This window comes from Cervus canadensis, chromosome 28, assembly GCF_019320065.1.
Source record: "Cervus canadensis isolate Bull #8, Minnesota chromosome 28, ASM1932006v1, whole genome shotgun sequence".
Lineage (NCBI taxonomy): Eukaryota > Metazoa > Chordata > Mammalia > Artiodactyla > Cervidae > Cervus > Cervus canadensis.
The window spans coordinates 15,136,102-15,147,986 of NC_057413.1; the positions used below are offsets into that span (position 1 = coordinate 15,136,102).

Here is an 11,885-nt window from a genome sequence, read left to right on the forward strand (position 1 = left end):
CAAGGAGACAACGCAGAGAGAGGTAGCAAGCTATCTTGTCTTGGCAGATTGTTGTAAGAGTATTATTATCGGCAGATTATCATTATTATAAGAGTTAACTTGAATATGGAATAACAGTGTGTAAAATAACATTTAAGTACAGCAAGGGTAAAACAAAAGCTTAAAAAATTCATCAGGATAATGTACTGCAGTTTTTTAAGAAGTTCTTGTTTTCCCTTTAGACATCTAATAAGTGACACAAACAGATACTTTATTTTGGCCAACATCAGCTCTTGGGCAATGTTCCACTCTCAGAAACAGGCCTGATATTTGTGTTGGATGGTGGATCTTTTATTAATTCACAGTGTGACTGGGAACAAGTTAATAACCTCTCGATTTGAATTTCTTCATCTTCCATTTTTGCTCTGTTATTTAACAAATACTCTGTGCCCAAACTCTGGTTTGCAAATATTAACTAAGTTAACCCTCGTTCTTATCCGACAAGGAGGGCACTATTACCCCTACTTTACACATGAGGAAACCAAGAAACGAAGAGGTGTTAAAAACTCACAAAGTTCACACAGATTATAAAGCAACAAGATCAGGGTTCAAATCCAGGGCTGACCGGCTCCAGACGGGACTACGTTAGCCCTTTGTCTTATGCTGGACTCAATGACATCAATACATCTGTCACTTACTGTGTGTAAAACACCCAGAGTCCTGGGCATCTTTCCTGTCCCTGCTTCTCAAATCTCATTTTGTCCCCTGAATTTTCATTTGGAAATCCAACTTTAAAAATATCACTTATCTAGTGGGCCAGTGGCTAAGACTCCATGCTCCCGATGCAGGAGGCCTGGGTTCCATCCCTGGTTAGGGAACTAGATCCTACTTGCAGCAACTACTAATAAAAGGACCCAAATGCCCACAGCTAAACAACAAAAAATCCTGCATGCTGCAGCTAAGACCCAGTGAAACCAAATAAGTAAATAATAACTACATATATAGATATAGATATCTCATATACACTCCAGGATTTATTTTAGGAAACAAGTACTCTCCTACTACCAGGTATTAATTTCTTAACTTCTCTGCTTTCAGTTCATCTCTTCAGGACCGAATATTGAATTTAGTACTTTTGAAAGTAAATTCACATCTTTAAGTAGCTCAATAAAATGGAGCCTTTGGGTTCACAGTCTCTAACGTACAAATACTACCCAGCGCCTGCCTAATTCAGTTAGCTGCTGGCTTTCTGGCTCAGTCAAATACAAAAGACCAGTTTACTCCTCTTTAATATGCCCATAGAGAGACAGAATCATTTGCAGTTTTTTTTTCCCCTACAGAATGTTCTATATGTAAATACAAAATGGAATTTTCATATTTTCCAAATTTACTAACTTTAAAAAGCTCCCACATGCCACAACGAAGACCAAGAATCCCACACGCCTCCACTAAAACCCAGCGCAGCCAAATAAATAAACAAAAATAAACAAATGTTTAAAAGAAGAAAACAACTTTGGGATTAAAAAAAACCTCAATTCGAGAATGAGCTTCCTCAATTTGAGTTAGTAAACAGCCTTTTCCCCTCCGTACTAACTAGTGGAGCTTGACTTGTCCAGAAACACAAGCCAACCCATCAGGTTATGGAGGGACTGAGACCTCCAGAGCTCAGGTTTTCGGGGGACTGAGACCTCCAGAGCTCAGGTTTTCGGGGGACTGAGACCTCCAGAGCTCAGGTTCAGGCCTGAGCTCCTATGTAGACCCAGGCATGAGCAGGGTCTGGGCAAGAGCGTAGACAGAGACCTCCACGCCATCTCTAAATATTTCAAAGATACAAACCGAGCCAATATGCTGTTAAATAAAACAAATCCCACTCTCTTACCTTGACAAGTCCTCCTTCCTGAGACCAGCATGGAACGTGGGGTTCTTCCCTGCTCCGGGGTTCCGAGCCAGAGCCTGGCGGGGGTACGTACCGCCGCCTCCGGAGGGTCCAGCCCCTTGGCCGACTCCAGCATGCGCGGCGAAGCCTCTCTGCTGGCATCAGGCTGTGGTGAGGGGCACAGCAGCGTTGACTGCGGGCGCCAAGTAAGGAAATCAGGACAGCTAGTGCTCAAAACCCTCAACTCCTCCCTCGGCTTCAGCAAAGCATGTTTGCGGCCAGCTGAGGGAGGGGCGGCCCAGGCTCCGTGAGCAGCTCGCGCACAACTCTCTGATTGGCTGACGGCGCAGGTGTCACACCTGTTAACGTGATCCATCATAAAGCCCCCAGCAGGCGTGGGGGCTACGTGCCATGATCATCAAGTCCCTAACATCTTCCATCTGGCGGGGGCTCTCTCATCTGTAAAACAACTCCGGCAGCGGGCATCAGACACTGTGATCTGGGTACTTGAGGATACGGGGGAGGGGTCTGTTCCCAGGAAGGCTCCATGGGGTCCTGCTCGGCGACAACCTGAGGCGGCCCCGTCAGCAGCCACCTCCACTCACCTCTCGGGTCTAGGAGTGCACACGCTGGCAGCATCCTTTGTCCTCAGCCAGGCAGGCCCAGGATGCCGATGCAGAAATTCAGGGTTCCAGGCAGCATGCTCTCCTAGCCAGAGAAGCACCGGCTCTGGAAGGGGGTGTCCCCTGACTCACTGACTCTGCCATGTGGGGAAGGCCGTGACAGGGAATGACGGCAGAGGGGCCACGGCAGGACCCTCTAAACGATGGCTCTCGAAAACATGGTGCCCAGGGCAGAGGCCCCCCTTGCTGGGTCTTAAGGCTGTTATCTTCTCTGGTATATCCTTGGGCCTCTGCTATGTTCTGTGGGATGGGAAGGGTTAGGGATGATGTGGTAGGAAATTAATCTTCCACAACTCTACCATTGACCCTCCTAGAGGGAAAAACCCTGTGCCTCCCCCTTTTGTCAAAATTAAACTAAACCTGTGCTTGTACCTATTTCACACTTTGTAAAGCAGAATTCTGAAAGACAGAGGGCAGTCTCATGGGGGACACTGGAGGGAATCTTGGAGACCTCACTTGGAAGAGCTTGGTCATTCAGTGAGTTTACTGGCTGTTTCTGCTCCACCCCAGACTGAAAGAGGGGAGAGGGGTATTTTTAGGACTTCAAAGGGGGAGGGGGAGGAATTTAATGGGCAGTCCATTAAGATAAGCATATTTGGACATGAGGAGAGAGGGCAGTGTGCTAGGATCCATTAGAGAGCACTGGGTGATGGAGAGTCAGTTGAGTTCTAGGACAATGACACCTTCAGTTGATACGATGACGGTGGTGATGATGATGATAAGGACACTAAAATCTACTGACTACCGAGTGGGGGCCAAGCATTGTGCTAAATACTTTATAGATACCTAATAAAATATCTTAATTATATTATGTAGTTATACATTTTATTTATATAAAAATAATATATAATTTATAAACAAAATGTTTAAATATAAATTATAATCTATATATTTATATATAAATATATGTCTATATTATATAATATATGCTGCTACTGTGCTGTGCTCAGTTATGTCCAAGTCTTTTCAATCCCATGGACTGTAGCCCACCAGGCTCCTCTGTCCATGGGATTTCCCGGGCAAGAATACTGCAGTGGGCTGCCATTTCCTATTCCAGGGGCTCTTTCCAACTCAGGAATCAAACCCACATCTCTTTTGTCTCCTTCATTGATAGATTCTTTACTACTGTGCCACCTGGGAAGCACATATATATATATGTAATTTACATATACAAATTACATATATATGTAATTTAATACTCACAGCAACCTTTGAAGAAGTGAAGCTTAAAATGGTTGAGTAACTTGACTTAGAGTAATGTTGCTAGTTAGGTGACAATACAGATTACAATCCAGGACTATCTAATTACAGAACCTAAACTTTAAACTGGCCTGTTAAAACCAACTAGTACTTCATAAAAATAGGTAAACTGGCGGCAATCTAGTCAAAGACAGACCCAGTCACAATGCTCTAATGATCTCTTTATCTAACATCTAATGAAAACTTTAGGTATGCTGAACTGAATGAAGAAAGATGACCCTAGGGAGAAACCATCTAGAAAGGACTAAAGATTTGAGGATTTTCTCATCCTGATGGGTCAGGCTGCTGCTGCTGCTAAGTCGCTTCAGTCATGTCCTCCTCTGTGTGACCCCATAGACGGCAGCCCACCAGGCTCCTCCGTCCATGGGATTTTCCAGGCAAGAGTACCGGAGTGGGTTGCCATTGCCTTCTCCCCAGGTGTCAGGGCGAAACATAATTTAAGAAGCAGGGCTTTGTGCTGCTACTGATAGAAGTGTTATGGACCAGAACTGGTGACCAGAAGCTGAGTCTCTGAAACTTAGCAGATTTGGGAAGCAGAGAGAATGTGCTCATTCTTAGGAGCTGCACCAGTGAAGATCTTAGAGAAGTTTGGTGTAGCATGCAGCTAAGAGAGGACCGGATAAAATCTCACCCACAAGGCTGGATTCAAGAGATGGATTCATGAAGAAGTCTTGAGAGGGCAATCCTTAACTCATTTATATATTTACAACATAAATGACCAAGAGAAATTAATCAATGTAAGCATTCCTGTGATTCTTTATCTCCCGATCTCTGCTTCCCATAATCATTTCCCTGAAATTGCATGCAGAAGAATGACTTGAAAAATAAAGAGATTTATTTCTTTGTTCTGAAAAAAAAAAAAAAAACATTAGGAGTCAGAACAAAGTGGAAAAGGGAAAAATAGGGCAGGAAATGGGAAAGGCAGAGAAGAACCCAAGTAAAAGAATAGCTGGTGATGATCCAAGAGGCAAAAGGGTAACTTTATAAGTGTCTGCAGATAAAATAAGGGAAAACTGGTCAAAGAATGGGCATAGACCTTGGAAATTAACTTTGTATACCTGAAACCTCCTACATCCCAGTACTGATGCTGCATTCCTAGTGGTCCCTAGGCTTAGTGGGTGAAGGCTCACCTGGGCGATGGGGATTCAGACTGGGAAGGGCCTTGTTCCCTCCACCATAAATGTGGGATTTGTACCTTTACATGGAGAAGGAAATGGCAACCCACTCCAGTATTCTTGCCTGGGAAATCCCATGGGCAGAGCCTGACGGGCTACAGTCCACGGGGTTGCAAGAGTCGGACATGACTTAGCAACTAAACAATAAGAGCAGTACCTTTAAAACACAGGATCATAAAGCTTTGCAGGTAGCCATTCATCATGTTAAAGAAATACTGCCGCATAAGAAAAAAATAGTATGTTGCTTTCAAAATTCTACCTTCGTCATATATAAATTTGACTTAAAGAAAAACACTATAAACAAATGTTGAATTCTAGTTTTATACACTTCAGCAGGCATCTCCTTCTGGACGTCCTTACGTGTAAACTGTACTGACGCCTGCAACTTACTTTGAAATGCAACAAAACAATAAGCTGGAACTGGTGGATGAACAGAGGGGTACATAGCTGGATGTAGATGTGATGAAGTCATTATAGGAAAATGATGTTTATAGAATCTAAGGGGTTAGTATGTGGGTGTTCAAATGTACTTTTCAGCTTTTCTGTATGCTTGAAGTTTTTCACAGTCAAATGTTGGAAAGATGTTCTTACTAGAGAGAAGTTTCTCTTTAAAAGACAGTACATAGACCCAGTACACAAACACAAGATTTTCAATCTTTTTGATTATGCTATTTTTAAAAAGCCTCACTGACTAATATGAGGGCTTATCTTTGATATTATTTACCTGTTTCTTTTGTCTCACCTGCCTTTTTCTCTCTGGCAGTCTAGGACAGCAGAAATATTGGTACTTGGTAAAATATGTTTCATAACTACCCCCCTAACACTTAGGAAAAACTACACTATGCCATTGTTCTTGTAGCACATGCTAATTAGAGAAATCCCATGTCAACTAGGAATATTCTATCTGACTACATGTGAAATGCATCTGTTCACCACAGTATGTGTTGCAGAAAAGACTGTTGGTATTATGTGATAAAGTTTGTCCACCCTACCTTAAAGCATGAGGTGTTCTTCTAGATTCTGTGAGGATGGCTCCAGGTATTTATACTTTAAATCACTCCTTCTAACTGTAGATGACTCTCTGCAGTGATTGGGGGTTAGGAATTAGGAAGCAGGGGATAACTTTTTACCTATCTTTCTCATGCTCATCAAAAAAAAAAAAGTTATAAAATACTGTTAAGCCATGATTATCTGAGATTTACCAAAACTAACCCCTGCCAGTCTACTTTCACAGTTTATTCTTCAATTTTTCAGATTATTTGCAGCTGTAAAGTTATCCTGGTAGTCTTTTTCACCTATGTTATACTTATCTAGAACATTATAAGACATACCCATAGTGAAAAGCTTATCAATAATAAATTAGAATTTATCTAAAGAACTTATTTAAAAATACTATCATCATGTACATTCGATGACTTAAACAGAGTATAAAGAGAAAATTTAATTTTAGAGAAATACTAAAGTTCAAGATTTCTAAGTTAGCAGCTCTAAATACTGCATCTTATTTGGTGGCAAAACAAGGGAATTTCAATATCATCAAGCTCTTACACAAGACAATACTGGGGCACTCGCATCCTAACAAAATAAAACAAACCCCTTATTTTCCAAGAATATGAAGTACAAATACTTGAATCATAAAACTATGTTTAAAATTTGCTACTTTATCAAGTAAATAAAATTAGTTTCTGATTCCCAAAAAAGCAACAAAAATCTGATCTCCAATTATTCTTAGAGAATTTGGGGATACCTGTTACTACTTATAACAGACTTATACACCAGTTTGTTCAATCAATGATTAATTACTCTGCTCCAGTTTTGACTATTGGAGAGCTTTAAATGCCAGGAGGTTAAAACCTTGTGCAAAATATCAAGGCTATTTTTTTTTTTTTTTTTACTACAAAAGAAAACACTTTGGCATCTAGGAAGTGTAGGTTTGTGAAAAGTCCTTTGTCACTAAGCGCCAAGCTTCTTTTTCAAAAGGTAAGCATAATAGGTTCAGTATTTAAAAGGTGAGCTATCTCACAAAACAGTAAAAACAGTATGGTAACACAATTGATCTCCAGTGAATTCTTGCTATTTTTAAATAAGTTATGTGGTATGTAAAATTATTTCCCCTTTTCCTTTGAAAAGCCTTAAAACCTTGAATGTATTCAGAGAAAGGAAACAAAAACTATATTTAAATCACCTTTTTAAAACACCATGTTTTCTTTGTATTTAGAAAAAAACAGGGGAAAAAAAGTTGCTTGTTATCCCACGGTTAATTAGAATAACAGTGAGTGGGAAAAAAAGCACAACATAAAAAAACATATACCCATTGAAACCAGACAACAAGGAACATCATCGGCTAAAGCAACAATTAGAAACAGAACTTACCTCCTTCTGACAAATGTATCCGCAGGGGTGCAGGGAGGGGTAAAGCTGGGGTAATGAGTTAAGAAATATACCAGAGCTCAGAGTCTTCAGCCAAAAACTCACAATATTGGACAGGTACCTTTCAACCCTACCTTCCCCCCACCACCAGAGACTGTCATCCCAGAAACCCTATCTAGACAGTCAAGCTGAACTCACTTGACTAGCAGGAACCCACATACTGTCTGCTAGTGAGAGTCAAATTCTACAAGTTCCAGCACGTATTAAATGACTACAGTCTGTTCTCCACGGAGGCTTGAAGAGCCATGCTGCTGTCTTGGGGTGGCTCAGTGACCCTAGAGATGAAACCTGCAGCACTTGTTTAGGTGAAACTTCTGCCTGGAGAGCATGCAGACACAAACAACAACCAAAGTCAAGGACCGGAGCTTCACTGACTCACCCAGACTCACATGCTCTTTAAAAGGGGCTGCGCAGAGTTATTACCGGATGTTTCTTGAGCTTCTTTCAACCTGCGAAGTTTTTAACGTGTGACCCCAGGATTATTATCCTGGGCTGTCTAACCTGAAAGCAGACAGCATTTGTTTCAAAATAGAAACAAAGATGAACACTTCATCTTGGCTGCATTTTTAAAACTCCTCTCCCAGAACAGAATCTTCCCTCCCTTCTGGTAAACACATGCTTGTATACATTAAAATTTAAAAGGGGTAAAAATTAACAAGTCCACACTCTCCTATATCCAAGAATCAACCCCCAATCCACAACAGGCTCACCATCTCCCCAGATGGCCATTTGGGCTATAGGCATTGGAAACACACACACACACATACAAATGCAAACCCAACAAAAGAGACATTGAAGCCTAGGAGGATGTTGAGGTATCGCACACACTGCCTCATTTTTGTTCCGGAGAGAGAGCGATCAGGGTTCCAGGCAGGGTGACATACCATGGGCATTAAAAGCATATAGTCAGTCTTAGCAAATTAGGTAAATTAGCGATCTTTTGATGGTATTCTATTGTTGCTATTGTAATCACAGTCATTTTCCCTGGTAGTGGTGCTTCGTGATGAAGTATAGTTCTCACAGGATAATTGTGAAAGATACTGAAAGATTCAGGCTCAGGGATGCCGCATCTGCTTTCAAAAGCTCTTCAGATTCAAACTGGCATTTTCCTTTATCTTGGAAATTGATTAGAGATTCAGATCATGCCGGTTTAAATGGAAAGGTGAAAACAGGGTAATTTCAGTCTATGAATTATTCAATCTCAGCCTGGTGCAACTGCCATCCAGGAGCGGATGCTCTGACGGTCCTTCCGCAGAGTCTCCATTATGCTTGTCATTTTTACTTCTTTATCTACGATCTCTTTCTCAGTTACCCAGCTTGTCCCTTAGGGCTCGGCTTCACAAACCCAAAGTATTTCAAATTGGCAGTAACCTAAATGGGCGGCTGTCTCAAATCGCTGTCTCCACAGGCTGCCTTTTTTCTTCCCCCAAAATCATTTTAAACACACATACACACACATTCATGATGATATCTGTGAGGCTCTTTGATTCAATGAATTAAAACACACACATACACACAGACCCCCCCCCCACACACACAGATGAGGGAATCGCTGCAAAGAAGAGTGATGTTCCACTAACATCACAAGAGGAGATAAAGTGATGCTTTCTGCTTCCTTCTTTGTTGTCAGTATGACCCATCCTAGTTGAATAACATCACGCAGGAAGGAGCCAGCACTAAACAGGCTTGCCTGGCACCCTGATTTCCAACCAGCACAGATGAAGACTGCATGGAAGGCAGACTAATCCAGGCAACTGTACAACTTAGCGAGCACGATTATTTAGGGAAAATAAGAAGAAGCCATCGGAGGACTGCAATTAAACTGTCAATCTCCCAGGCTCCACCTGCACCCAGACTGCAGTCGCAAAGATTCTCCACTTGATGGCTGGCTGTGTCACTGCTAGTCGACAGCTGTCCCCGAATCCAGAGAGGACTGGGATGGATTTAGGTCAGTGAGTCTGGTTTCTCCTTTAAATCGTGTTCTAACTGAGGAACCCGGGATCTGGGCTAGTCCCCGTGAGCCGCCCGAACTGGGAGCTTGGAACATCAGTGCGGTGGAGGAATCTGCCTGCCCAGGCCCCAGCCGGGCACGCAGCGTCAGCATCTCCTTCGTCCTAGCCTTTATCCCGCAGGTAGAGCGCCACGCTTCGTGAGAAGCCCACAGACTATTCCCACAAGTGCTGGGGAGCCAGCCGCGCTCCAACCCGGGCGGTCTGGCCTCCGGGCTCCAGGCAGTACCTGCTCTGCTGCAAACGCACGCTGCCAAGTGTGAAGCCATCGTATGCATTCAGACTGCTTCTCTGCTCCTGGCTAAAATCAGGTAAATGCTCCTCACGGAAGAAATGCTAGGTAGCAGCAGGAACAGACCACTTTCAAACTGTCGCTTTTTTTTGCCTAGTTGTACGCCTTGTGACGAGGACCCGGCAGGAGCCAGGGCTGGGGCAGAGCGGTGATGCAGAAAGCAACAGCGATGACACAGCAGTCAGCTGACTTGCAGGGTGTGATTGCTCAATGTCCTCTGCAGAATCGGGTTAGTTTCGAGGCTGGCACCGGTCAGGCGACCTTGACTGTGAAACGGACTTGCAGGAGGGCAGCAGCTGGCCGTGCTACCCGCGCCCCCCCCAAACCCACACCTGGCAGGGACGCCTCCCATTGCGCGTCTCTCAGGCACAGTTTTTAACTCACAGCCTTCGGGACTTAACTGTTTCTGTCCTGCTTGCTGAGCAGGCAGGTGATGCTTGGGGTGACGGTCCCAGTGCAAACACAGGTGAAGGCCTTCACAGTTCCTATTGTTCGGGTTCATTTCAGCACCAAAAGAAGAAAGGTGAGAGAGTTCTCGCCTGCGTTTTGGTTTTAAAAGCACACTGCTTTTTTTTTTTTTTTTTTAAGCAGGTAGAAATTGCCTTCAGCTACTGGTATGCCGTAATGAACTAGTAAATTGTACCTAGCGGAATGGCAAGAGTAATAGGAGAAGGCTCGCAGGTAAATTCATCCAGCAGTCAGCCTTAAATCATGGTCCGGCTGCTATAAAACTGTGCAGGGCTCCATTGCAGAAGGCAGGTCGTGCATTCCAATTAATGGACGATGGAGCAAATAGCCTTATATGGTATCACCCCAGTGATTTGAGGAATGCTAAAATAAGAAAGCCGTCATTACCAGGCATTTGTTTGATGACTGTAATCATACTGAATTAATTTAACTTGCTGCAGTGTGTAACAGAAAGTCAATTACAAATGTGCGCTAAAGGAATAACAATACTAGTATCTGCATGGCACCTTCCTCTGTCAGGACATGCCCTTAAGGAGATCTCACACCCCCGACATTCAGAGAGCACTCAGGATGTGCTAAGTGCTCTACAGAGCAATCTGCGACCGGCCCCTCTGAGGACAGGCACTTACCATTCTAAGCCAGAAGGACACATATCATACGGACTGCATACAGATGGTCACCACCTTGACCCATGCCAGTTGTTCTGCGAGGACTGAGTCATTTTTCCCCTATTTGTGCCTTATGAATTTTATTTTTCTATTTGCTTCTTTTTTTTTACTAAACGCTTACATTTCTTTTTTTTTTTTTGGCAGTGCCCCATAACATGTGGAATCTTAGTTCTCCAACCAGGGATTGGACCTGCACCCCCAATAGTGGAAGCACAGAATCTTAACCACTAGACCATCAGGGAAGTCCCTCTGTTTGCTTTTTTTTTCTTTTCTTTATTTGGTTCTCTTGACACAAATCCTGATTGAATGAGGAAGTTTTTCGACAACGCACAGAGAGATCAAAACTGGAAGGAGTGGCCTTTCCTGGTGCGTGCGTGCGTGTGTGTGTGTGTGTGTGTGTGTGTGTTCTGTTGCTCAGTCGGGTCTGACTCTGTGACCCCGTGGACTGTAGCCGGCCAGGATCCCCTGTCCACGGGATTTCCCAGGCAAGAATACTGGAGCAGGATGCCATTTCCTTCTCCAGGGGATCTTCCCAACCCAGGGATCGAGCCCACGTCTCTTGTGTCTCCTGCCTTGGCAGCGGATTCTCTGCAGCTGCGCCACCTGGGAAGCTCAGGTGGGGCAGAATCCACCTGCCAATGCAGGAGACAAGGCTTTAATCCCCGGTCCTGGGAGATCCCACAGGCCACAGAGCAAGTAAGCCCACGCACCACAACCGCTGAGCCGGTGCTCCAGAGCCCGGGAGCCGCAACTGCTGAGTCCACGTGCGGCAACCGCAACTGAAGCCCACGCGCTCTAGAGCCTGTGCCCTGCGGCAAGAGAAGCCACTGCACCTCACAACTAGAGAGTAGTCCCCGCTCGCCACAACTAGAGAAGGACCCTCGCGCAACGAAGACCCAGCACGGTCAAAAATAAATAGTGAAAATGAAAGTGGCTCAGTCGTGTCCGACTCTTTGCGACCCCATGGACTATTCAGTCCATGGAATTCTCCAGGCCAAAATACTGGAGAGGGTAGCCTTTCCCTTCTCCAGGGGATCTTCCCAAC

General features: G+C 43.9%; 1 long non-coding RNA gene across 1 annotated transcript; it reads left to right on the plus strand.

The window, feature by feature from the left end:
- Positions 1-8,221: 8,221 nt before the first annotated feature.
- Positions 8,222-11,312, plus strand: LOC122429922. Its single transcript, XR_006266187.1, has 3 exons — positions 8,222-9,723; positions 9,802-9,933; positions 10,985-11,312. It is a non-coding gene; the product is annotated as an uncharacterized LOC122429922 (long non-coding RNA).
- Positions 11,313-11,885: the final 573 nt, after the last annotated feature.